The 23,967-nt window shown below is 28.3% G+C and overlaps 1 protein-coding gene across 1 annotated transcript in view; it reads right to left on the bottom strand.

Annotated features, from left to right (window-relative positions):
• Nucleotides 1-3,754: 3,754 nt before the first annotated feature.
• Nucleotides 3,755-23,967, bottom strand: part of LOC100199481 (HBS1-like protein) — a 130,987-nt gene continuing 110,774 nt past the window's right edge. The window contains exon 22 of the mRNA XM_065809185.1: nt 3,755-3,766. The gene's annotated coding sequence lies outside the window, so the exon portion shown is untranslated. The remainder of the gene's footprint in view (nt 3,767-23,967) is intronic.

Raw genomic sequence — 23,967 nt, 5'->3', positions numbered from 1 at the left:
AAATTTTCTATTGTGCCAGAAGGTGGGCGATAACAACAACTTATAATTAAATTTTTTTTGTTATGATTTCAACTGTTAAGACCTCATTATCGTCATCAGAATTGCTCATGTCAGTCCTGTTAATATACTGCAAACATGGCGCTCTATAAGTAACAGGCCGTGACAGGCGAATTTTAGAAAATAATGTGGGGGCCGATATTTTAAAAAATCAATATGACGAATATAATTTGTTTTAAATATAATACAATAGATTATGTAAAGATTTATATAAATTTATAAAAACAACTTTTAAATCTTGTCGAACTTATTAATTTATTATCAAATATATTATTATTAATAATTTATCAATAAACTTATTATTAATTGTTATTATCTTAATTCCAAAAATATCCAAAACAATGAAATAAAAACAAGTTTCAAATCAGGTAAAAAAGAGAACTAAATAAAATACTGTAGTATTTTAGTAAAATACTAAAGTACAAATACTGGGTAACTACATCCTTAAATAAGAATATATTATAATACTTTATAGAAAATACTTAAAAGTATTACTATAAGGAATAATTATAAAATTATAAAACAGAAACTTGAAGGAATAAATTAAATAAACAAATTAATTAAATTAACAACAACAAGTAAATAGCAATAAAAGTGTCAATGAATAACTGTCAACCTAACAAGTAGTAAGCGACCGGGGCTATGGCTGGGGCTAGGTTTGATAACACATAGCCGGAAACAAGGCCAGGTTTATCACCAGGGCTGCATAAATATTGATAGAACTTATAAAAATTTTATTTTTAATTAAAATTTATGACATGAATTTTATTTAAAAACAATATTTAATAGGATTAATCAATTTTAATGCAGCCCCGGCCGGGTTTATGACCAGGGCTGCCTTAATATTAATAGAACCTAAAAAAATTAACCTATAACAATTTTATAAGATCTATCCATATTTATGCAGCCCTGGTCATAAACCTGGCCCCGGTCACGGCTATGTGTTATCAAGCCTAGCCCCGGCTATTGCCCCGGTCGCTTACTACTAACAAGACAACTTTAAAATTTTCAGAGATGGTTCTTTACTTAATTTTGGCATTGAAAGTTTGCAGTAGTTTTTAATAAAAATATTAGACAATATATTAACATGATGTCGTTCCATATCAAAAGAGTAATACTCTGATATAAGCATAAAATTGTTGCACAGGGATGTTCGACAAATTTTACCTTTAATCGAGGTAAAGAGTACAAATGAGAAGAAAACCCATTGGACAGTATTGTCAAATGAAATTTTCAACCCACCTCTATCAACTAATTTTAGATATTGCCCAAACCTTTCATAATAAAGCATTGTTTTAGTCAAAAGATCTTTTTCATCAGGCAAATCATCATTTCGAGAAACATACCCGGCAATACAAACAAGAGACATCTTTGATTGTACAGTTATACTTTTTTCAAGGGTCGGTAAATTGTCAAAGACCTCAGCTGAAGATTCATCAAAAAAGAATCCGCAAAATTGACAAGAATGCCCTGCATAAGAAGCTAACTTATTAATGTTATATGTCAACAAAAGAGAAGTTTTAGAAATATTAAACTTTTCAGTTATTTGTTGAACACTTAAAAAATGTGTGCCATTAGGTACTTGTCTTAACGTGCTGAATTCTTTTTCAAGTGGGTCTGTAGTAAATTTTCCTAACAGAACATACTTGTGCATTTCTCCTAATAGTGCTTTTGTCAGCTCAACAATTCCTTTACATGTATGATTTATGGAATGTTCTGTATCATGTGTTAATTGTTTTATGTGTTTTCCCTTATTACTTGTCATGCGTAGTGCCATTTCTCCAAAATCCAAAATAAACTTGAATCTCTTATCATTCAGATCTCTGATGACAGCTTGTCGATCATCATTAAATCTACAATCCACATCAATACTTTTTACATTTAAAATTTTCCACCAAGTGACTACCAGTTTAATAATATCTGCAGTTTCGCTTATGTTTGAGATGTTTGAGATGTTTGAGATGTTTGAGATGTTTGAGGTGTTTGAGATGTTTGAGATGTTTGAGATGTTTGAGGTGTTTGAGATGTTTGAGATGTTTGAGATGTTTGAGATGTTTGAGGTTTCGGGGTGATTAAGTAGAGCAGTGTATGTTTTGTCTGAAAACACCTTTAGACAGGTAGATACAGATTGTTTTTCAATATGACTTGGTCGAACAGAAAGTTCATTCAAATCAGAAAATTTTATTAGACAATTTGATTCAGCTTCATAAAAATTTTTTAAATGCTTCCAACAAGCTTTTTTCTCAACACCATTTTCATAAAAAACAAGTTCTCCTGTTTTTTCTGTGAGCCAGTTGTTTCGGATGTTTTTTATCAAGTGGACGAAGTCAAACAACAAAAAAGTTCCATTGGTGGTTAACCAAGGTCTATCAAGAAATGTAACAAATTTTTAAAAAAATGCTTGATTAGTTTGATTTCCGTCACATATAACTGCCTTTACTTCACCGTTTGACTCTTCTACTGCTTCTACAGTCAACTGAATTTGATCATATAAAAATTGAGAATTTAATTTGCTTACTAGTAACTAAATTTTTATAAGAAATTTAGGCCCACCAAACATACAAGTTATCATGACACCTAAAATAGTTTTTGCAAGAGAATCTGGGTCATCTAATGCTTTTCCAAAAACAGCACCTCCGTGATATAATAGCATTTTTTTAACATAAATTTCTTCATGAAGAATAATACAAGTTTTTTGACTTTCACTTAAATTCTCAAAAACTTCCTTTAAAAAAAATAATCATCAGATTTTGATACTTTTGATGTTATGCGTGTTAATGTTCGAATAGAAGGTAGTTTAAAATCATCATATAGTTTTTTATAAAGTGAACGAGAGGTGGAAAAATACTCAAATGCTCTAATGATTATGCTAAGAATGTACTTTCTTGTGATAATCGAATTAAATTGCTCATTCATAACTATTTCTTTATTATTTGGTGTCAGTTATTTAAGTTCTTAAAATTTTTTCAAATTTAGACCAAGTATTACCAACATTAGAGATACAGTTTTTCACACCATTGCAAAAGGATTCAAACTTTAAAGATATATAACGAGAAACTTTGGTGATGCATAATTAAAGTGTGTGAATTGTACACAAAGTTTGCTATCAGAAATAAAAGCTATAATTTCTACAGAAAAATTGCGTTTTTTATTTAGCGATGTCTCACAAAAAACTTTTTTTTGCTAAAAATAAATCAATTTCGTCAAAATAATTTCGGCTAGAGGTTGATGCACGTTTAGTTGATCTTAAAGATAGTATAGATATTGGTATTTGACTGAAAGGAGCATTAGGCCAAATTGATGGTGGGTTCTTTGGCCTTTCTCTTCCTTTTACTTTAATTTTTTCGAAGTTTTGGGGCCAATGTAGTTCACAGACTACGGTGTTGCTTGACACTTTTAAATTAGAAATACATTTTATCCAACGTATTCTTTCTTTATCGTCTCTTGGAAATCTGTAAACTGACGTTTTTGAATCGTTTGACTTATTTTTCTGCGATAAATAATTCGTAGCAAAGCCATAGACACAGCATTTTTTCACCATTTTTATAAGATAGGAAGTTGAAATCGGCCCCCACATTATTTTCTAAATTTCGCATATCACGGCCTGTAACTTAAAGAGCGCCATGACTGCAAACATCCTCATAAAACCTGGTAAAAAAATATCAGATTTCAAACTTGAGTTATCAGAATTACACCAGGTTTCAGACATGCAAATTAGACTAAAATATTAAGAGATTCTTTCATGTTTAAATAGAAATTTTCAAAATTTTTTGATATGCTGCTTATATTAATATGTAAAGTGTTAAAGTATTTGCAATTAAGAAATTCTTTTATTTCGTTGGCATATTAATAAGAGCATTTGTTTTGTATAGCATGTGCTTCACTATAATAATTTAAGTCTGGATCTGATTGGTCATTAAATAAAAACTCATCAGTTTGGAAAATTTTATAACTAAATTTAAATTCATTTGAATTTACGGAATCCATTATAATGTTTTGTTTAACCTTAAAATAAAAGAATTTCCTTTAAAAATCGCGCGTTATTAACTTGTTATATACAACCTTTGCATATTTACCTTTTAATCGTAAATCCTTTGCAGTCGTAAACAGTTTTTTTTGCAATTCGGTTGTCTTTTCGCTGAAGTCCTCATTCACATATATTCTTTGATCCCAGAGTTTTGTCTTTATATATTTACTTAATACTGTTGATTTGTCCTTAAAATTTAAAAATTTGAAAAACATTAGTTCTGTTTTTTAATAGTATCATCTTTATCAATTTTCCCAACTCTATGAGCCCTTTCAATAATGAATTCACCTTAAAGATCAAGTTTTGTCTTTATCATGTCGCGGACTTTTTCTTCACAATCCCAACTTTCATCAACTGATTCTTCTATACCGGTTATCCTTAAATTATTTCTTCTACTTCGGTCTTCGATCTCAGCCAGTTTGTCTCTCATGTTATTTTTTAGATTACTTTCTGAGCTTCTCTCAGGTTTATTGCAATCAGCCTTTGATCCCTCTTGATCTACTATTACTTCATCGTATTTTTCGCCTATAAATTCGACAGCTTTTTTCAGATCGTTTACTTCAGTTTTGAGAATTTTATTATCATCATTTAACTTGTCATTATGTCTTTCCAATTAATCAGTTCTTTCATTAAATAATTTAATAATTATGTTCTCGTGAATGTCTAATATTTCTTATAATTGTGCAGTCGTTACATTTTTCGTCATTTTTGCTTTGTAAATAAAAACACGTCCGTTCGCGGTGAAGATTGCGGATGAATTGTTCCTATGAATGGTTTACCATTCAAGGGAAAGTTGATTTTTTTCTGCGAATAAATTCTAAATTTGTTTCTGAATTTTTTGAAATAATTTTATTTCTGCATTATTTAATTTGCTCCATGTTTCTAGTGCAGCTGTAGCTTACTTTTACTGGGTTATGCAAAAAGTTGAAAATTATTTGCGATCAGGCGGAGGAAAATTTTTCCGATATAGATAGAAACATTTTTACTATAAAGCCGATTTAAACATATTTTTTTGTGTTATGTTTTGCTATTGTCTTGTCTTCGAATTATATTTAAATGTAAAATTTTTAAAGCCATTTTTCTTTAATGCTTCTTCGTACTCTGTTTTTGCGGAGTAAAAAATATTTTGCTTAGTGAATTTTTTGATAATCTATCATTGGTGGAAATGGGTGTTAGCTGAATAATTTTGGGGCGCGTGGTTGGAATCTGTGTGTATGTACATAAGTCGCTCGTTTGGTTTTTTAAATAGTTGATAAGAATTTTTAACAAGATTGAGTGTTACGTCTAAAAATTTAAACTGTTTATTGTGTTTAAGTTTGTTTCTCTTTCAATTTTTAATTCAATTATTTTTAAAGTTCTTTTATGTTTTTTCTAATTTTAGAAATTTATTTTTAAAGTTATTTACCTCATTACGCCAAAAAGGCTTTCAAACGAGAAAGCACATAGTCAAGGAGGCTAGTTAATTGTTGTTAAAACCCACTCTCAACTTTTTAACTCCGAAACATAAATCTTTACAAATAAAGCGGGCTTTATTTGTAAAGATTTATGTTTCGGAGTTAAAAAGTTTCCGAACTTCTCCCTTCGCGTCCTTTATCACTACATCACTACTGCATAATGAGGCCGTATGACCAGAGGCTTTGAAAAACGGACTTAAATCCAGAACTCTAACCACTACACCACGATTGCTAACCTTTTGATCCAAGTTCTATAATACAGCAATAATGCAACAGTGTCTCAATACATGGTATTAAAATATTCCAAAAAGTTTTAACGCCAAAAAAATTTCGAGTAAACAAACATTTAAAATCATACATTTTATATAGAATTCAAGTAGATTTCTGAATAATAAATGTTAAAACTGTTCTTTAGTATTTTAGTAAAACTGTTGTTTAATATTTTGTCTTACTTTTAAGTAATTGATTGTGTAATGGCATACCATTGTGTAAAAGGTTTCCCAAATGGAAGTTTTAAACACATGAAACGGGAGTATAAAGTATGCACAAAGATCAAATGTAGAAAATAGGAAAATGGATATAATTGTGCAGCAATTTTCAGTTGTTTTATTTCCTACTATATAAGCTCCAGCTTAACAAGAAGTTTAGATCAAAGGTATAAACCGTTTCAAAACTGCTACGACAACTGACTTTTTCTCTCCAAGAAGGATGCACGAGTTTTCTCTAATCATTTTAAAGCTAAAGCACCTACATTACAAAATCCTTATCCCACCAAGAATCTTAGGTACAATTCTAAAAAAAAGTTGCTCTTTTGTGCCCACGTTCTTAACCACTGAATAAAAATAGTAAAACAAGTTTAAACTCCACAGCCACACAGCCTCCACTACACTTTAAACTCTACACACTACAGCCTCCACTAAAAATTATAAACCAAATGGTATTTTCCACTACATGTTTTAATACCATAACTGACCGAAATTAAGACGTAATTCCTGTTAAACAGTGTTCTAGTTTCTCGTTAATTAGTGTCAACTTGAGTCCAAAAAAATATGCTGACTTTATGAATAAACCAATAATAGTGTTAGTAGATAAAGATGCGAGCAAAATTAATTCACACTCTTTAATAAATTCTCTCAAGCTCAAAACTATGCTTTGGTAAAAAATTACTTAAAAAAAAACTATTAAAAAATTACAAAAAAAAAAACCTTAAACTTTCTTGTCAAAATAAAAAGTTACAAAATCAAGTAACAAATCATAAGATTCAAAAAAAAGAAAAAGTCTATAAACAATCATTCACATCTGACAAAAGTGTAACTTTTACACAATCATTACTTTAGTGAAAGTTTTTAATATTCTCAATGGTCTTATAAAAGCTATTGCACATCGACGGTTTAATTACAAAACTAAAATGAAATGCTCACCTTAAAAACAACAAAATAAAAAACGTGGTAGATACAAAAAATTATGTTCACAAAGTGAGTTTTTACTTGGATTTACGAAATTGCTCTATTCATTATTAAACAATACCTAGTTGATAAATATGTTTCAAATATACTTAATTCGTGGATAAGAGGCATGTAATAATAAAATTGTTTGTTTACTTTCTAAAATAAGAAAAACTTAGCTAAAATTCTTTTGTAGCAAAAACACTTTAGTTATTAATTTTTAAAAAACTTCTTGCTTTTTCCATTAAAAAATACAAGTTTTTAAGAATTTTGATGAATTTTGGAAACGTTAATAGATTAATTTTCATAACTAATCCGACCTTGTCTTTTTTACAACTATTCTCATTAGCTATTTCAGCTAGTTCTGTGCTTTTAGAAATAAAGACTCTTCTGGTGCATTATATTCCAATAGACGGTAAAGATACTTTTCAATAGATAAATAATAACTCTCTAAAGCCAGCACTATTAAGTGATGAATTAAAAACTAGGTATGTCCTCCAAAGCTCTGAAGTAAAGCTTGCCCCGTTTTAACATTATCTTCTTTATAACATGTGATTCCAAAAAATATGGAAAAATTAAATTCTAAAATATTTTTAGAAAGATGGCTTCTTTTTTAAGTTTTGAACGATGTTTCAAAAAGAGCAATGATCATAGAGTAATATTACAAAAAATTACAAATTTTCCATTCCTTGTCTGCGAACTGTATCAACTCTTGTAAAACTCTCCTTACCAAGTCGATGTACGCGCTAAATGTCGACATGTTTGAAGCAGTAGTTGATACGATTCCTCAGTTGGATCAAATTTTTACCTTCCCAACAATTAGCATATACTGCTCTCTTGATTTCATTCCAAAAATCTTCAATAGATCGCAATTCTGGTACGTTTGCAATATTTTGACTTCTGGGCACATATTCGGCATTTTTGGACCTCAAAAATTCTTGAACTTTTTTTGAGTAATGGGATGATGCAAGGTCAGGCCAAAAAACTATTTCATCATCTTTATGAACAGTCTCTATAAATGGGAGCAAACATGATCTCAAACACTTGTCTATGTACACATTTTCATTGACAGCTTGACCGTAAGGTGCAACGTAATGTTTTCACAATCCCTTTGGAGAAATTGCAACCCAAACTAATAATTTTTGTTCAAATTTTGATTTTCTTTTTAATTTAACATCATTTGGTGTCGTAGTAACACCTGATGAATAAAATCCACTGTTTCCTGAAATATTACAATTACTTAATACAAAATATGATTCATCGTCAATGATCACCTGTTTTTTTCGAAAAATTTCAACAAATTTAGAGCACTTTGGACGAACAAGAGATTGTTGTTCAGGAGTTCTTTTTGGAGCCTTAATTTTTATGATAATGAATGATTGTCTTCTGCTTATCGTTTTGCATATGTATGATTGATTGACATTGATTTTTTTAGCAAAAGAACGTTGACTGATTCCATGTTGATGGTCGATTTTTTTTTCTAATTGTTTGATCTTCTTTTTTGTCATCTTAACTGTTTTCCTACCGCTTCCAGCTTGTCGTTCGGGTAATATGTTGTTGTCTTTTCGTTTTAGAATATTGTAGAGCGTAGATCTTGGAATACTTTCCATCATAAAATGTTTTACAAATGCGTTTTTGGAAAGTTCTGGATTAATTTCAATAAACTCGTATACTCGCTTTCTTAAGTCATCTTGTTTCGAAGTAACTTTTTTCATCATTTCAAATTTGTTTCTCAGTATAAAATTAATGAGATTTGTAGAGAATTTAATTCTCTACATAATGGTGTGCAAGCCAATCAAAATTGACAAATTTACGCAGAGAAAAAATGGCGGGAAGTTTGTCCAGATTTTTTGGAATCACATGTTAGCTTAGGAAGTTTTAATAGCAAAGATATTATATGATAGAGCATTGACACCAATAGAGCTTTTCAGGATCTAAGCGACGTAACACTTTTGTTCAAAGATATTCGCATACACTTTTGTTCACGTATTCTTAAAAAATCAAATGATGTAGCTCTTTCTCATCATTACCTTGGTTGCAATGGCTGCCAAAGATTTTGTGCCAAACACTACCGCTTGACATCAAAATTTAGGACATGTTGTCGCAATACAAGTAAAACTGTAAAACTTAATAAAATGTAATACATAATAAAATATTTAAAATTACATTATAAAATATACATTACATAATAAAAACATAATAAAAACATTTGCATAGGGGCAAATTGAAATGTGATTTGTAAGTACCTTCAAGTTTATCAATTTGCCATTTACAATCAAAAGGCAGTTGATGTATTGAAGTACCAGTATTTGGAGAAGTTCTAATCTCATCTGTAGACTTTTCCATACATTCAGATGACGCAAAATCATAAACATTATATAAAAGATTATTATATGAATTAAAAGTTTTTGGAGGTGGCATCATTCATACAACCAGCAAATGTGTTTAGAGCTTCATGTCCACAACCAATCTCGCGAAAACTTATTACAGCATGTACATTGACTTCTTGAATAAGTTTATTTTTTATTTCAAGAGACCATAAAAAACGTAAATTTTTTTACAATGAAATGAATGATTCAGCTCAAATGATATATTTTTAGAATCTGCAATGTTTAAACTAGGTAAAGAAGCTTAAAAGAACTTTTTTTTAAACAGGGTTGAGCCACTTTAAGTTTAAATACAAGTACATACATTTTATATTATATATATATATATATATATATATATATATATATATATATATATATATATATATATATATATATATATATATACAGTGTCTCAAAAAATTATCCGACCAAAAAAGTTTTTCCCAATAAAAAATGTTTACGATCTAAATTATACTAAAAACAATGAATAGCGATACTTATTTTGTCATTTTAATTCTATTGGGAATATATTATTAAGTATGTTATTAAGCGTTCATTTGATTCATGCTTCAGTTGGTTTATTATTTGACCTAAAAGAAACTTAGTACTGAATAAGCTTGTAAAAAAATTATCCGACTAAGTCATATTTATGTAAGTTTAATTAATTTTATGTAAAATTTGTTGAAATATTTTAGCAAATTTGTATACAATTAATGAAATTGATAACAAAAAACTGTTTTTTTGTAGTAAAAAAAAAGTTTTGTATAAAAAAAAGGTTTAATGTTTTTTTAAGTAAAATGGTTGGAGGTAAACGTCACTGGACTGTTTCTTAGAGAAATTTAGCTGTCGATCTAGTCAATTAGAGTAAAACCTATTGTCAGGTGCAGCAAAAGACTGGAATTCCTCATAATACAGTATCCGACATAATGAAGAAGTATAATTTGATCGGAACAACAGCCACAAAAGAAGGCCAGGGTCGCAAAAAAAAGACTTCTAAGAGTTTTGATAGAAACTTAATTATACAAGTCAAGAAAAATCGCTTCATTTCTGCTCGAAAACTGACTGAGCAAGCTGAAGAGAATTATGGAATCAAATTATCCCATCAGACAATCAGAAATCGTATCCGGGACCAGGGATTTCAAGGACGACTTGTGCGTAATAAACCATATTTGAGTAAGAAACACATGAAAAGAAGATTGCAGTTTGCTAAGAAGTTCAAAAACATGCCGTTAAGTTTCTGGAAAAAGATCCTGTGGAGCGACGAATCAAAATTCAACTTAAAGTCATCTGGTGGAGCCCAAAAAGTTTGGAGAAAAGCCGGAGAAGCCTACAAATTAAGCTGCGTGAGAGGAACTGTCAAGTATGGTGACGGTAACGTGATGGTATGGGGTTCAATGGATTGGAAGGGTGTTGGAAAACTCCAATTTATGGATACTATAATGGATCAGGTGCAATACAGAAACATATTAAAGCAAAATTTGAAGTCATCTGCTCGAAAACTTCGGCTAGGATCTGATTTTACATTTCAGCAAGATAACGATCCCAAGCATTGTGCCACTAAAACAAAGGAGTGATTTGCTGAAAATAATGTTGAGGTCTTGGAATGGCCTGCACAATCACCGGACTTTAATCCCATTGAACATTTGTGGGAAATTGTAGACCGAAAAATTGGAGATCGGTCATTTTCCAAAAAAGAAAACCTCATAGTGGCAATTGAAGAAGCCTGGGAAAAGATTCAATCAGAAGAAACAAAATCTTTAGTCGAATCAATGCCTAGACGTCTAGAAGCTGTAATCCAAGCAAAGGGAGGCCAAACAAAGTATTAAAATTTTTTTTTTATTTTATAATAATTTATTATGAAACAAATAATGCGTTTGGTCGAATATTTTTTTGACAATAAAAAAACGACCTAAGTTCATTTATTTAAAGACTGAAAACTTTGTGATTCATATTTTACATTGAAATAAAGAAAATCTTTTTAAAAACAGGTTCTTTTATTTTTATTAATCTTGAGTTTACCAAAAAAGTCTAAATTTACGAAAATACAGCACTTTTTTTAGGAAAAATATTTAAAAAAGTGTTTGGTCGGATAATTTTTTTAGACACTCTATATATATATATATATATATATATATATATATATATACATACATATATATATATATATATATATATATATATATATATATATATATATATATATATATATATATATATATATATATATATATATATATAGATATATATAGATATAGATATATAAATATATATATATATATATATAGATATAGATATATATATATATATATATATATATATCTATATATATATATATATATATATATATATATATACATATATATCGTTTGATTTAGTGTTGTATTATAATAATACAAAACTCTTGTTCGTTTAAAAGTGCTCAATATTTAGGAAATTTATTTTGGTTATATATAAATTTCTAAACAGAGCGATTTATAATTATATGGTAATATATGGCTGATGATTGCCGTTAGGCATGAAACTTAAAGTTCCATAATAAAAAGTTTTTTCTTTATCGTTTTTAACTATAATTATATATATAATTATATATATAAGTTTAAATGATATTTATATTGATTGAAATAATATTTGTGATTCACAGGGTTCTATCAAGGGCCCCATTTATTTTATACAAACGACCTTAACAAGGTATCGGAAATGAGTGGTATTATATTCGCTTAACAAATTTTAGGTTTAAAAAACATTGCGCAGAAAAAATTTTAATAAATATAGTTAGCTTTATGTTTAATGACTCTAAAAATATATTCTAAATACTTGTAATATTCCGTCTTGATGAAATATGGCATTTACAAATAAAAATATTTAAAAAAAAACACAATATTTAGCATATATTTACGTAGATTTTGTAAGTAATAATAGTGATTTTAAAAAACAATTAACAATAATAATAATTATTATTATACAACAATCCACACAGTTTCATATATTTGAATAATATATCATTGTACAGTTAAATAGTTTTATTATTGTATGTTAAAACAACGCCCATAAGTTTTTTCTTGTATGAGTCGTGATGGTAGTCTTTTTCTTATACTTTGAAATTTCTAAAAATTATTGAATAAAAAAAACTCTCCTGCTTGCTCACTGGTGAATTCAACAGCATCACCGTTTTCTGTGCAATGTGATGTTATATGGCTGAATAAAATATGAAGTTTTGTTGACTTAGTTGATTGTTTTAAAGCACTAAAAACTGTTCGAAATTTTTTATATTACATTTTAAAGTATTCATATACTTTAAAATGTAATATAAAAAATGGATTACCAAAGAACTCAGGAAATATTCAAAAGTTAAACAAATATTGTAAATCAAGTATTTAAAGTCGAAAACAGATAAATATAAGGCAATTTATAAAAATCATGTAAAGCATTTTCAGAGTCAAAAAAAAAAAAATACTCGAATTTATTAGAGAAGTTTAAACATAATGTTAAACGCACATGGCAAATTTTAAATAAAATTACTGGCAATCATAATATTAAAACATGTAACTTACAAAAGTTATCAAAAACAATGATGATTTATTATATAATCCGAAAAAGATAGCAAATCAAATAAATAACTTCATAAATGGTAATCTTGTAAGAACTGATTCATTATAATGTAATCAGTTCTTACGAGATCATAAAAACTATACTCTTTCAGGTGTTAAGTTGTTCAATAAAACAAGGTATATTTCCCGATCAACTGAAGATAATCAAAATTACACCAATACTTAAAGGGGAGGGGGGTTATTAAATACAACTAATTATTGTCCAATTTCTGTACTTTCTGGTTTTTCAAAGATTTTTGAAAGGATCCTTTACCACAAAAGTTATAATCTTTCTATATAAAATTGAAAAATCACAATTTACTCTTGGAGTATTTACTAATCTATCAAAAGCTTTCGATACGATAGATCATGAGATTCTTATTAAAAAACTCAAAACTTTTGGAATCTCTGGTAATTTTCTAAAATTGCTAAAGATGTATTTAAGCGATCGTAAACAGTATGTGCATTTTAATGTATCCTCTACGACAAATTTACAAGATATAACATGTGGTGTCCCAGAAGGATCTATACTTGGACCACTTTTTTTCTCATTTATATTAATGATCACTTCAATGCCTCAAATTAAAAAACAGTAATGCTTGCTAATGATATCATAACACTATTTAATGACATGAACATGGAGCTAATTGAATTTTCAAAATGGTTCAAGTCAAATAAGTTATCAATTAACATAAAAAACTAAATGGACTCTATTTAATCCAGAATCTAAAAAATATCTTTTGCCAATTGCTTCAAATATATAGAAATGATATTCAAATAAAACAATCTAAAGTTAAACTTTTTCTTGGGGGTCTTATTGATAAAAATCTCACATGGAAAAATCATATTGAAACCTTGCGCAACAAGGTTTCGAAAAATGCTGGAATATTATACAAAGCGAGAAGTTCTGTAAATACACATGAACTATTTCAACTTTATTACTCACTTATCCAATGTCATCTAAATTATGCAAATATCGCATGGGGTAGTGTTAAAAAAATTCAATTAGATTTTTTTTATCGGCAGAACCATCGAGCATAACTAATAAATTTTAAAGATCGTTTTACTCATGCAAAGCACTTTTACTCGAAATGAATATTCTTAATTTATGCCAAATAAATGTTTTTAATGTTCTTTGCTTTATATTCAAATGTAAATTTGCTTTATATTCAAAATAATAAACTTGACTCCGATACCTTTTTAAAATTTATATACAATAAAACCCATAAACAAATAAGATCTAAGAAATGACAACTTTATTTATCAACATTATTCGCATACAAATTTTAGAAGATCTCATATATCTTTTTGAAGAGTTTTTCTATGGAACAAATTGTTTTAAAAAATTTTGATTTTTCCCAAAGTTGAACCTTTTCTACTTTCAAAAACAAACTGATTTCAGACACACACCCTTCCCCTATCTAAGAATGTCACGTTTTATGTGAATAGCCCCAATGTAGTGAAGGATATAAGAAATATGCCCTATATTTATAAATATAGCAGAAACAAAAAAACAATTAAAGTCTATGTAAATATAAGCCCTGCCTTTAAAAAAAGATGTATTCACTGTTCGGTCACTTTGCCATATATGTCTTAATAAAAAATGAATTAGTAATAGGGGAGGATAGGTAGGAGTGAGCCACTTTTTTTAAATCGATTATATCAAGAAAATCAAAAGTAGAAAAAATATAGGATAAGGAGCCTAAGGTAGCCTAATGTATTAGGTTTCTAATAGTAATACATTAAATATCAAAATATTTTCAGATTTTTAATAACTTGAACAATAACGCAGGTGTTGCTACTGGCCACTCCTACCCATGAATGGGTAGGAGTGAACCAAGCAAATGGTAGGAGTGAGCCATTATCTTTGATTACTAGAAAACTAAAATTAGATATTTTCTTTAACTAATTTATTGAAAATTAAGTAAGTAACAAATACTTTATAATTAAACATAACATAATTAAGTAATAATGTAACATAAATAACAATAAATTCTGATCATCATCATCATCATCGTGATGACAAATGATTATTTCCAAATATTAAGTTATAATAAAAGTATCTATATGTAATGAAAGTAGTATATTAGCATATAGTACATTGGCAATAAAAATAATATTTAGCAAATATTGATGTAGTCAAACACAACCTCAAGTTTGTAATGGCAATGCTGTCTTTTACTTGTTCCAGAAAAAGTTGGCCGAGGTAGCAATAATTTAACATCTAGCGATAGTCACAATATCTGGTGAATTTGGCATCTTAAAAATATCACCTTTTTTCCAAAAACTAATTGTAGCTTCTTCTTTTGCAGAGTTTATTCATAATACCTTTCCAACATAAAACAATTTTTTTTTTGCTGTTCCAAATTTAACCAATACAAAGTCTTTTTTAGGATATATATCACAAGCACCCAAATCATCTACTAGGATTATTAAACCTTTCTCATTTGTGATTGTCAAATGTTACAATACAGAATCGTCTTTTTTAAGTATTTTTTTGTTAATATTCAGTAAATTTGCTTTTAATTCTTTTGTAAGATTGACTAACTTTTTATTGCAGAGCCTTTTCTCGATCCGATCTCTCTCAGGAGTGTCTGTGGCAATCATAGAGCGACTCTTCTTCCTTTCCTTTCTTTTACTGTTTTTTTCTCCAGATTTAGCAAAACCTCTGAATTGTTTAGGGCTGATAAAAGAATGTGATGATGTAGACAGATCAACCATTGTATCATTGGTAACTAGTTTGTTTGTATCTATAGTTAGCGGAGATAGCATTATTATTATATCTATAGTAGTAGAGGTAGTGGGGTCTGCATTTGATGAAACATGAGGGTTAAAAAAACTCAGAAGTAATGCTTACGTGATTTTTTATACAAGTATTATTGACATCATAAGTTCTGTTTGTCACAGAGCTGCACATAAAATCAATATCTGTAAACACGTTCCTGTCATAAGGTAATATACCTGTCTTTTTAAAAGCAGCTACAATGTTAGAAGGTGTTATGGCTTTAAGAAAAGCAAGCCCTACAGATGCAGCCATTTGGTAAATTTTAAATGTCTTTCCAGGATTGTGGAGCATCCATAAATCAATTTCTGCATTATATGCAGTTTTAAATGGCCCGATAACTCCCACATCAAGTGGTTGTAACTTGTACGTGGAATGAGGCGGTAATGCCAAAATGGTCACTCCATGCTCCTTTGCTAAATTTAGCACTGCTAGGGATAAGTGCGCTTCGAAATTGTCATATATTAATAATGATGGATTTTCTTTCGTACTAGACGAGAACTTGATAAAGTGATTCATAACATCTAAAAAAAGTTCACCGTTCATCCAGCCTATTTTACATGCGAGTCCGAGAGATCTAGAAGGAGCTCCTGACAACATATACTCCTTGAAATGCACTCTTGGAAAAATAATTACTGATGAAAGATATTGTCCAGAAGCACTGATTATTATACAAGTTGTGACAAGGGTTCCTCTTTCAGCACTTGTGATTTTGCAGACACTCTTCACATTTTTCTTTATAAAAACCTAAATATTTAGATGTTTTATGTAAGAAATAAATATGTCATGAAAAACATACTTATTATTGAAGATTAACATACCTTTTGTGGGTTCTGCACGGTAATAGTTCCAGTTTCATCAAGGTTTAAAATCCGAGTTCCATTTGCAAATGCTTGTGATCTAGCAAAAAGTTCTTTTAATTTATCAAAAAATATACTTACATTATGGGCATTAAATGATGTTGCCCTAGAGAGAGAACATCCTTTAGGTGTTCTAAGAGACAAATCTGGATGTCACTTTCTAAAATTATTTATCCAATCAATACCTGCCATTGAGTATTTGTGCCACCTCTGTGGAATACTGATTTTATTAATGGTTGCCATCTCAAAAGCTATACACCGACATACTTTAATTGGAAGCCCATAGAACATTCTTGAACATGTCAAAATATATTCCTTTAATTTTAATTCCTGCTTGTCTGTGAATATATTATATTCTTTCAACATAATAATTCGGGGTAAGTCTTGTATTTTCGTCAAGCAAAATATTTTTCCAATAACGACGAAGCGTTGGATAGGGCATTTGGGAAGTTATTGCAGTTTCTCTAATACTTTTTTCTTTTTGGATTAAATATAATGCATCTTTCATATCTTTACTGGAAGTTTTTGCTTTCGAAGTGGTTCTTTATAGGCTCGAGGCATTATAACATATGGTAAAAATAAATGTAATGTTGCACACGAGTTTTCTAATGATATACTAAGATATAAAAGTCAAACTTAAATATGTTTTTACGCTGAAGTCAAAACTTTTTTAACGTGAAGTATTAGTGACCCGCGGTTCAATCCTACCCGTGAAGGAATTGTTCATTCCTCCCCAAGCTGTGCAACTGGATTAAAACATTAAATGTGCAATAAGTACGTGGTTTATGCATGTAAAATACTTTGTTCTAAAAACTGCATTGTTTATTAGTAAATTTTCAACCACTATCTAATGTCTCGAAACAGCCGGTATGCTCATTAAAGAAGTTTCAAAAAATACAAAAAATTTACTTTTGCACGGAAAAGAGTGGATGACTACGTTAACGGAGACACCACCAAGAAGCGGTAAAAAAATTGGATTGAGTTAACAACAATTTGTATGTAAGTACTTGGTGAAAGTTTTGAGTCTTTTTAATTTCCCGTTTTAGCTGTAGGATCAACGATTCACTCCTACCCTTGGCTCACTCCTACCCATCCTTCTCTACTTACTACTTCCTTTATATACAAACAGTTATAATTTATTTGCCTCAAATTTTGCCGAAGTTTTGCGTATGTTTTTGTCTAAGTTTTGCGTAACTCATGCGCAACCTTAACTTTACGCAAATGCTGCGAAAAAGATATGAATACCAAATAGTTACTCAAAAAATAATTTGCGTAAGTTTTTCCTAACTTTTTCTCAGCTACGCAAGAGTTACGCAAAATCTGTGAATAGGCACCCTGTTTATCCGCAAGGTAGGTTATGGTAGTCGTGACGGAGACTGCTGTTTATCCACGGGTAGGCACATTTTTGAAATTTCCCAAGATTTGTCAAACAATTCCAAGAGATTGAGCATTTTCTTTAAGCTCTTTGACTAGTATAAGTTTTTATTTGAATTTTTTTACAATAGTTCGAACATCTTCGAGAGTTTTAGTACTAGACAAAGCAGGGTTGTACTCAAATGCTTCCTCATCTTCGTTTTCTTCATTAGAATTTGCGTCAGTTTTATTTTCGTCTTCATCTTCTTCATCGTTTGTTCCTAAACTAAGCACGCTTGCAAAAACATTGAGATGGCATGCTAAAATGTCACCCTCTGTATCTGATTCTTTTTCGATTGATATCTGTTATTTTACGTATTTTACGTTTCAGTAGTCGTTTCTTACAAAAATGGATTCTTTGATCATAGCAAATTTGATGAAATTGTTGTGACAGCCGAGCCGCATTTAGCGCAAACACTTGCCCTATCCATGATTTAAATAATACAATCTCGGTCAGGATTAATGCCGAAGACCATTTATTAGATAAATTTGAAACCTTAAAAAAGTTTTAACATCACGTTATTTTCCCATTTTGATCATACCAAGATAATGATTGTAATTGTTGGGTCCAAATATATGAAAGTTTATTTTGTTTAAATTTTACCTCATTACTCACTTAAGAAAACTTTCCTCTATTGAATTTTATCAGGTTATTTCCTTCATCAATTTGTCCTTCAAATACGCTTCTGAACTATAGACTGTCTGACACACTCCCTCGACGTTTTTGGGAGCTTCAACTTTTGTGAGCTTCAACTTTTGTGTAACTTTCGATCAGCTTTTGCGCAAAGAAATTTTCAATTTGGTTAAAAATCCGATATTAGATACTAGCTTAGTATCAATTTCGTCAGTCAATACTACCTTCATTTTAAAAAGCAATTCAATCTTTTTTAAGCGAGATTGAAGTTGTGTTGATTTTTTGGATTTGTCAGCAGAAGCAGAAGCAACATGGCAATACTGATGGAACTTCTATAAATGAGCGTGAACTTGTTTTGTGTTGTTGTCTGTTCGCTTGATGAATTTGTCCTTTGCACCGTCATGACACACGGTGCATTAAACTTGAAGCTTGTCATTTTTCGAAACTAAACAGTAACTTTGCCATTTTAAATAAGCTCCTCTCGCAATTTTTTCCATTTCAATATTTTAATCTGTTCAATTTAAAAAAAAAATAAAGTTGCAATTGCTTTGCCGGATGCCATAAACTGAAAAAAAATTTTTTGAATAAATTAAATAAATACTTACTTTTTATTTTATTACAGTACGTTTATTGTCATTTAATTTATTATACTTTTACATCTTTTTATGACACAAATCACCTCGTCGGTATAGAAGGGAAACGCACTAAGTCAAAAAATATCATTTTGAGATGAACAAATAAGTTTTTGCGTATAGCTAAAATAATAAGTTGTTGTTTAATTGTTAAAATAAAAAATCGGTGGCCTATAACTCAACCCAATATTGAAATTTCGTAATTCGTAGGTTATGACGCTTTTGATTTTCAGCCATCAATTTTTGATTTTTATATTTACACCTAATTAAAATATGTATAACTAGTTTTCCAACATACTAAATTTTTGACCTACTGTATTTTTGACTAACTGAATTTTCAACCTATCCTACCCAATATTCAATCTACTGTATTTTCAATTTTATAACTACGACTTTCCGGTATGTATTTTTTATATTTTGTTGTTAATTTGAATATTAGCCAAATTTGATCAACCTTAGCGCAGTGGTTGAAGCGCTGCACAGTAAGCCAGAATTGTACATGTTGTATGTCTAAATATAGGAAATTGATATCATGAAAATTAAATCTGGCCATGTTTGGTCTCTAGGAGTAGTTATAATTGCAAGGGTAGTAGTAGTCATGGGTTGCCAAGATACATACATAATACATTAGTACATCAAGAACCCCTTAGCGTCCTCAGGTTTATTGGAGTCTTTGACTTTTCCCTGACTCCTTTTTATTCTAGATACCTTAGCTAACTTTTGTAACGTAGCTACAAAGCATTTTCATCATAAGATCATAATTTGTTATAAGGCCTGGAGATTTTTATTGTGTATGAAATTTTGTGATTTTAAGGTGTATGAAATGACTTTTTTTCACAATTAAATTACTAATTTTCCATTTATGGGCGTTATTTAAATGAACAAAACACATTTGACACATGTAAAGTACAACTTTCTAGATGAAAACGGCATTTTAGAAAAGTTGTTTAGACAACATTGAAACAGAAAGTACTAAATGGTGTAGTTCTCGCTTTCATCATAACGAGAAATTAAAAAACTTTTTTTCTCATAAACAAGCTATTTTTAACTCTTTACTAAACTAAACTCTTGTTTTTACATTACTCTTGTTTTTACATTACTCTTGTTTTTACATTTTACATAACCAAACTCTTCTTTTTACATAAATAAAAACTTTTTGCATTTATAAATAGCTGAAGTGTACGCTCGTGAACGCTGAAGTGTACGCACGTAATTTTTTCAACTGCGTGAAGAAATAAAAATTCTAAACTTCTTATTATAAAATTACAGATAATTATTTTGAATCTAAAAATTAATACGTTAATCCAAATATTAATACGCTAATGAATATTATTATTATTAGTGCGCATAGTTACGCATAGTTTCGCCTATTGTTCGTATTGTTACTTAGGGTTCTGTATTCTGTAAAATACACTATTTCTTAGTTTTTAAGTAGTTTCTAGACTTTTTTTATGCGCGGTTATATTTTCCGTGGGGTCTTTCGAGTAAGGTCAGCTAGCAAATTAGAGCTGATATACTTTTATTCTCAAGAAGAATTGATGTTGTTCATTGCTTAAAATAAAAATTTAAATAATAGTTTGTTTGTTGTTGGTTGTTTTTATTTTTCTAATTTTTATAGCCTGTTTTCATTTTTTAGAAGAAGTTAGAAATAAAATGTCTGGTAAAATAGTTTTTTTAGTACAATCTAAACATGAATACTGTAATTTATCTAATCTTCTAAATATGAATACTGTAATTTATCTTATCTTCTAAATATGAATACTGTAATTTAATAGTGTTAGTGTCGTTTCACTTTCTTTTTTAATAAAGAACTTTCTAGGCTTTTCTAAAAGCGTTTCTTTACTCCACGCGGTCTTTCAAGCAAGGTCTTCCAGCCGATTAGAGCTGATAAATTTTTAGTTTCAAGTGGAATTGTTGTTGTTCATTGTTTAAAAACTAAAATTTGTTTGTTGTTCGTTGTTTTTATTATTCTGTTTTTTTTTTAGAAGAAGTTAAAACTAAAATGTAAAATGGTTTTTTTTAGTACAATGTTTCTTTTTTTGTAAAGTGTTTCAGTTTTGTCTTCAGTCTTTTTAGATCATTTTAAGCAAGTATTGTTTCATTTTTTAGAGCAGTTAAAAGGAGCTGAAGACCTTTTTAGTAAGTATATAGTGTATAGTAGTTTATTTATAGTTTATATTAGTAACATAGTTATATTAGTTTATATAGTATATAGTAGTTTATTTATAGTTTATATTAGTAAGTTTATTTATAGATTATAGATTAGGAATAATGAGAATAAAAATTTTTTTTAGACAGGCAAGCTGACAGCGACTTAAGTAAGTTTTATCATTTAGATTTTACTTGAGTACGAATGTAGCATTAGGAATTTTATTGTATATAATTTTATCTCAATTTTTATTTTTAGACAGACAGATAGAACTCAGTAAGGACTTAGATTTTGTAGATTTAAAAGCTTCTTTTAAATATTCTTTTAAATCATTGAATATGTTTTATATATTTAATAAATTTTGTCATTTAGGTGAGGTAGCATCATCAGTTGGTGCAAATAGTAATGTCTTTTATTTTATTTTACAGCAAATAGTAATGTCTTTTATTTTATCTTAAAAAGAATCAATAAATATTGTTTATTTAAACATAATCATCAGGATAAAATAGATAAGATAGATAAATAGCTTTTTTATTTAATGTTTTTTTATTTAGTTATAACTTCAGTTGCACCAGCCACAACAGGTAACTTAGTACATTTATTTTAATATACTTGAATTACATTTGTTACTTAACTTTTCAAGCAATAAATATTGTTTATTTCAACATTATCGTCAAGATTATATAAATAAACTTTTTATTTGATAATTTATTTTAGTTGCTTCTGGATTAACTTTAAATAATGGTAACTCATTAATTCATATTTTATTATAGATAAATGTAGATAAAAAAATGTAAGTTGGAAACTTTTGTAGTTTTAAAAGCAGTAAGCTTTTTTCTGAAGGTACTTTCTATTTTTGGATTAAATCCACTATCACTATCATTTTTGTCATTTTAGGGGTTGTTACTTTTCTGTTTTTTATTTAATAAAAAACAAGCAATAAATATTATTTTCGTTTAGCCTCATCGACCTCATTATCCGGTAACTGAATAATTTTCTTTTGGTAGTTTTTCACAAAGGTAAAACACTTTCAAAACATTATAATAGCGTCCTAATTTTTTTAGATAGCAATGAAGTAATAAGTAAGTTTGATTTTATTATCTAGATTTTCTTTTTCACTTTTTTTTTTAATTAAATTAAAAATAGTTTTTCTATTTTAGATCTGAAGCAACAGCTTGGTAAGCAACAATATATTGTATATATAAAAGAACAGAGCAACAAACTGAACAAATATATATATAAATATATATATATATATATATATATATATATATATATATATATATATATATATATATATATATATATATATATATATATATATATATATATATATATATATATATATATATATATATATATATATATATATATATATATATATATATATATATATATATATATATTGTTGGTTAAGTTTACTTTTTAATTTTTATTTTGTTTATTTTTTTTATTTTTTTAGTTCTCCTTCAAAGGCGAGTTGATAAGTTAGGCATACTGTTCTTAATTTAGTTTGTAATTTTGTATAAACTGTTAATATTTTGATAAAGTATTTTTTTAGTATTTTTTTTTTTTTTTTCTTATGTAAATGTACTTATGTTATGTACTTATATACATGTACTTATGTAAAAAAAATTCAAATGTTCATATATTTACAATTTTTTTCCATCTAGATGAATTGTCAAATGGCAAAGGTAAAATTTTATTCAAAATGTCTAATGTACGTGTTTTTATTTATCTTTTAGCATGCAAGAAGAACATTTAAGTTTATGTTTTTTTTAGATAAAACACCAAACGGTAATTATAAGTTCTCAATTGCTATAATATTTGCTTGATTATAAGAAATTTTTTTAATTATAATTTTGCTCCATCATTTAAAATTAAAATTTTAAAATTCAGTTTACAAAAATATATCAATTTTTATTTTTATTTTTAGAACTTATGTATGAAGATTATAAAGTGTTTCGGCAAAAGAAGCCCGGACCTTTGACCCATCGGTCATTTCAGAAGTGGGTTCAGTATGGGGGAACTGACCACCCATCATTTAGATGGGGAGGCTAACACCCCTCATACAGGGGTCGAAGGTTCGGCGAAGGTCGAATGTCCGGCGGGATAATTAAAAACTTTCACGTCTACAATTAAAAAAATGTTATTTGTAGACATGAAAGTTTTTGTGTATATATGTATATATTTGTTTTTTGTAAATTTTGTTTTTTGTGTACAGTGTGTATGTATATATATATATATATATATATATATATATATATATATATATATATATATATATATATATATATATATTTATATATATATATATACATATATATATATATATGTATATAAATATATATATACATACATATACATATACATATATATACATACATATATATATATATATATATATATATATATATATATATATATATATATATATATATATATATATATATACATATACATATATATACATGTGTACAGTGTGTATGTATATATATATATATATATATATATATATATATATATATATATATATATATATACATATATATATATAT

This window comes from Hydra vulgaris, chromosome 11 (genome assembly GCF_038396675.1).
Source record: "Hydra vulgaris chromosome 11, alternate assembly HydraT2T_AEP".
NCBI lineage: Eukaryota > Metazoa > Cnidaria > Hydrozoa > Anthoathecata > Hydridae > Hydra > Hydra vulgaris.
The sequence above is the reverse complement of the archived record's forward strand: the minus strand, read 5'-3'. Positions and strand labels throughout refer to the sequence as shown.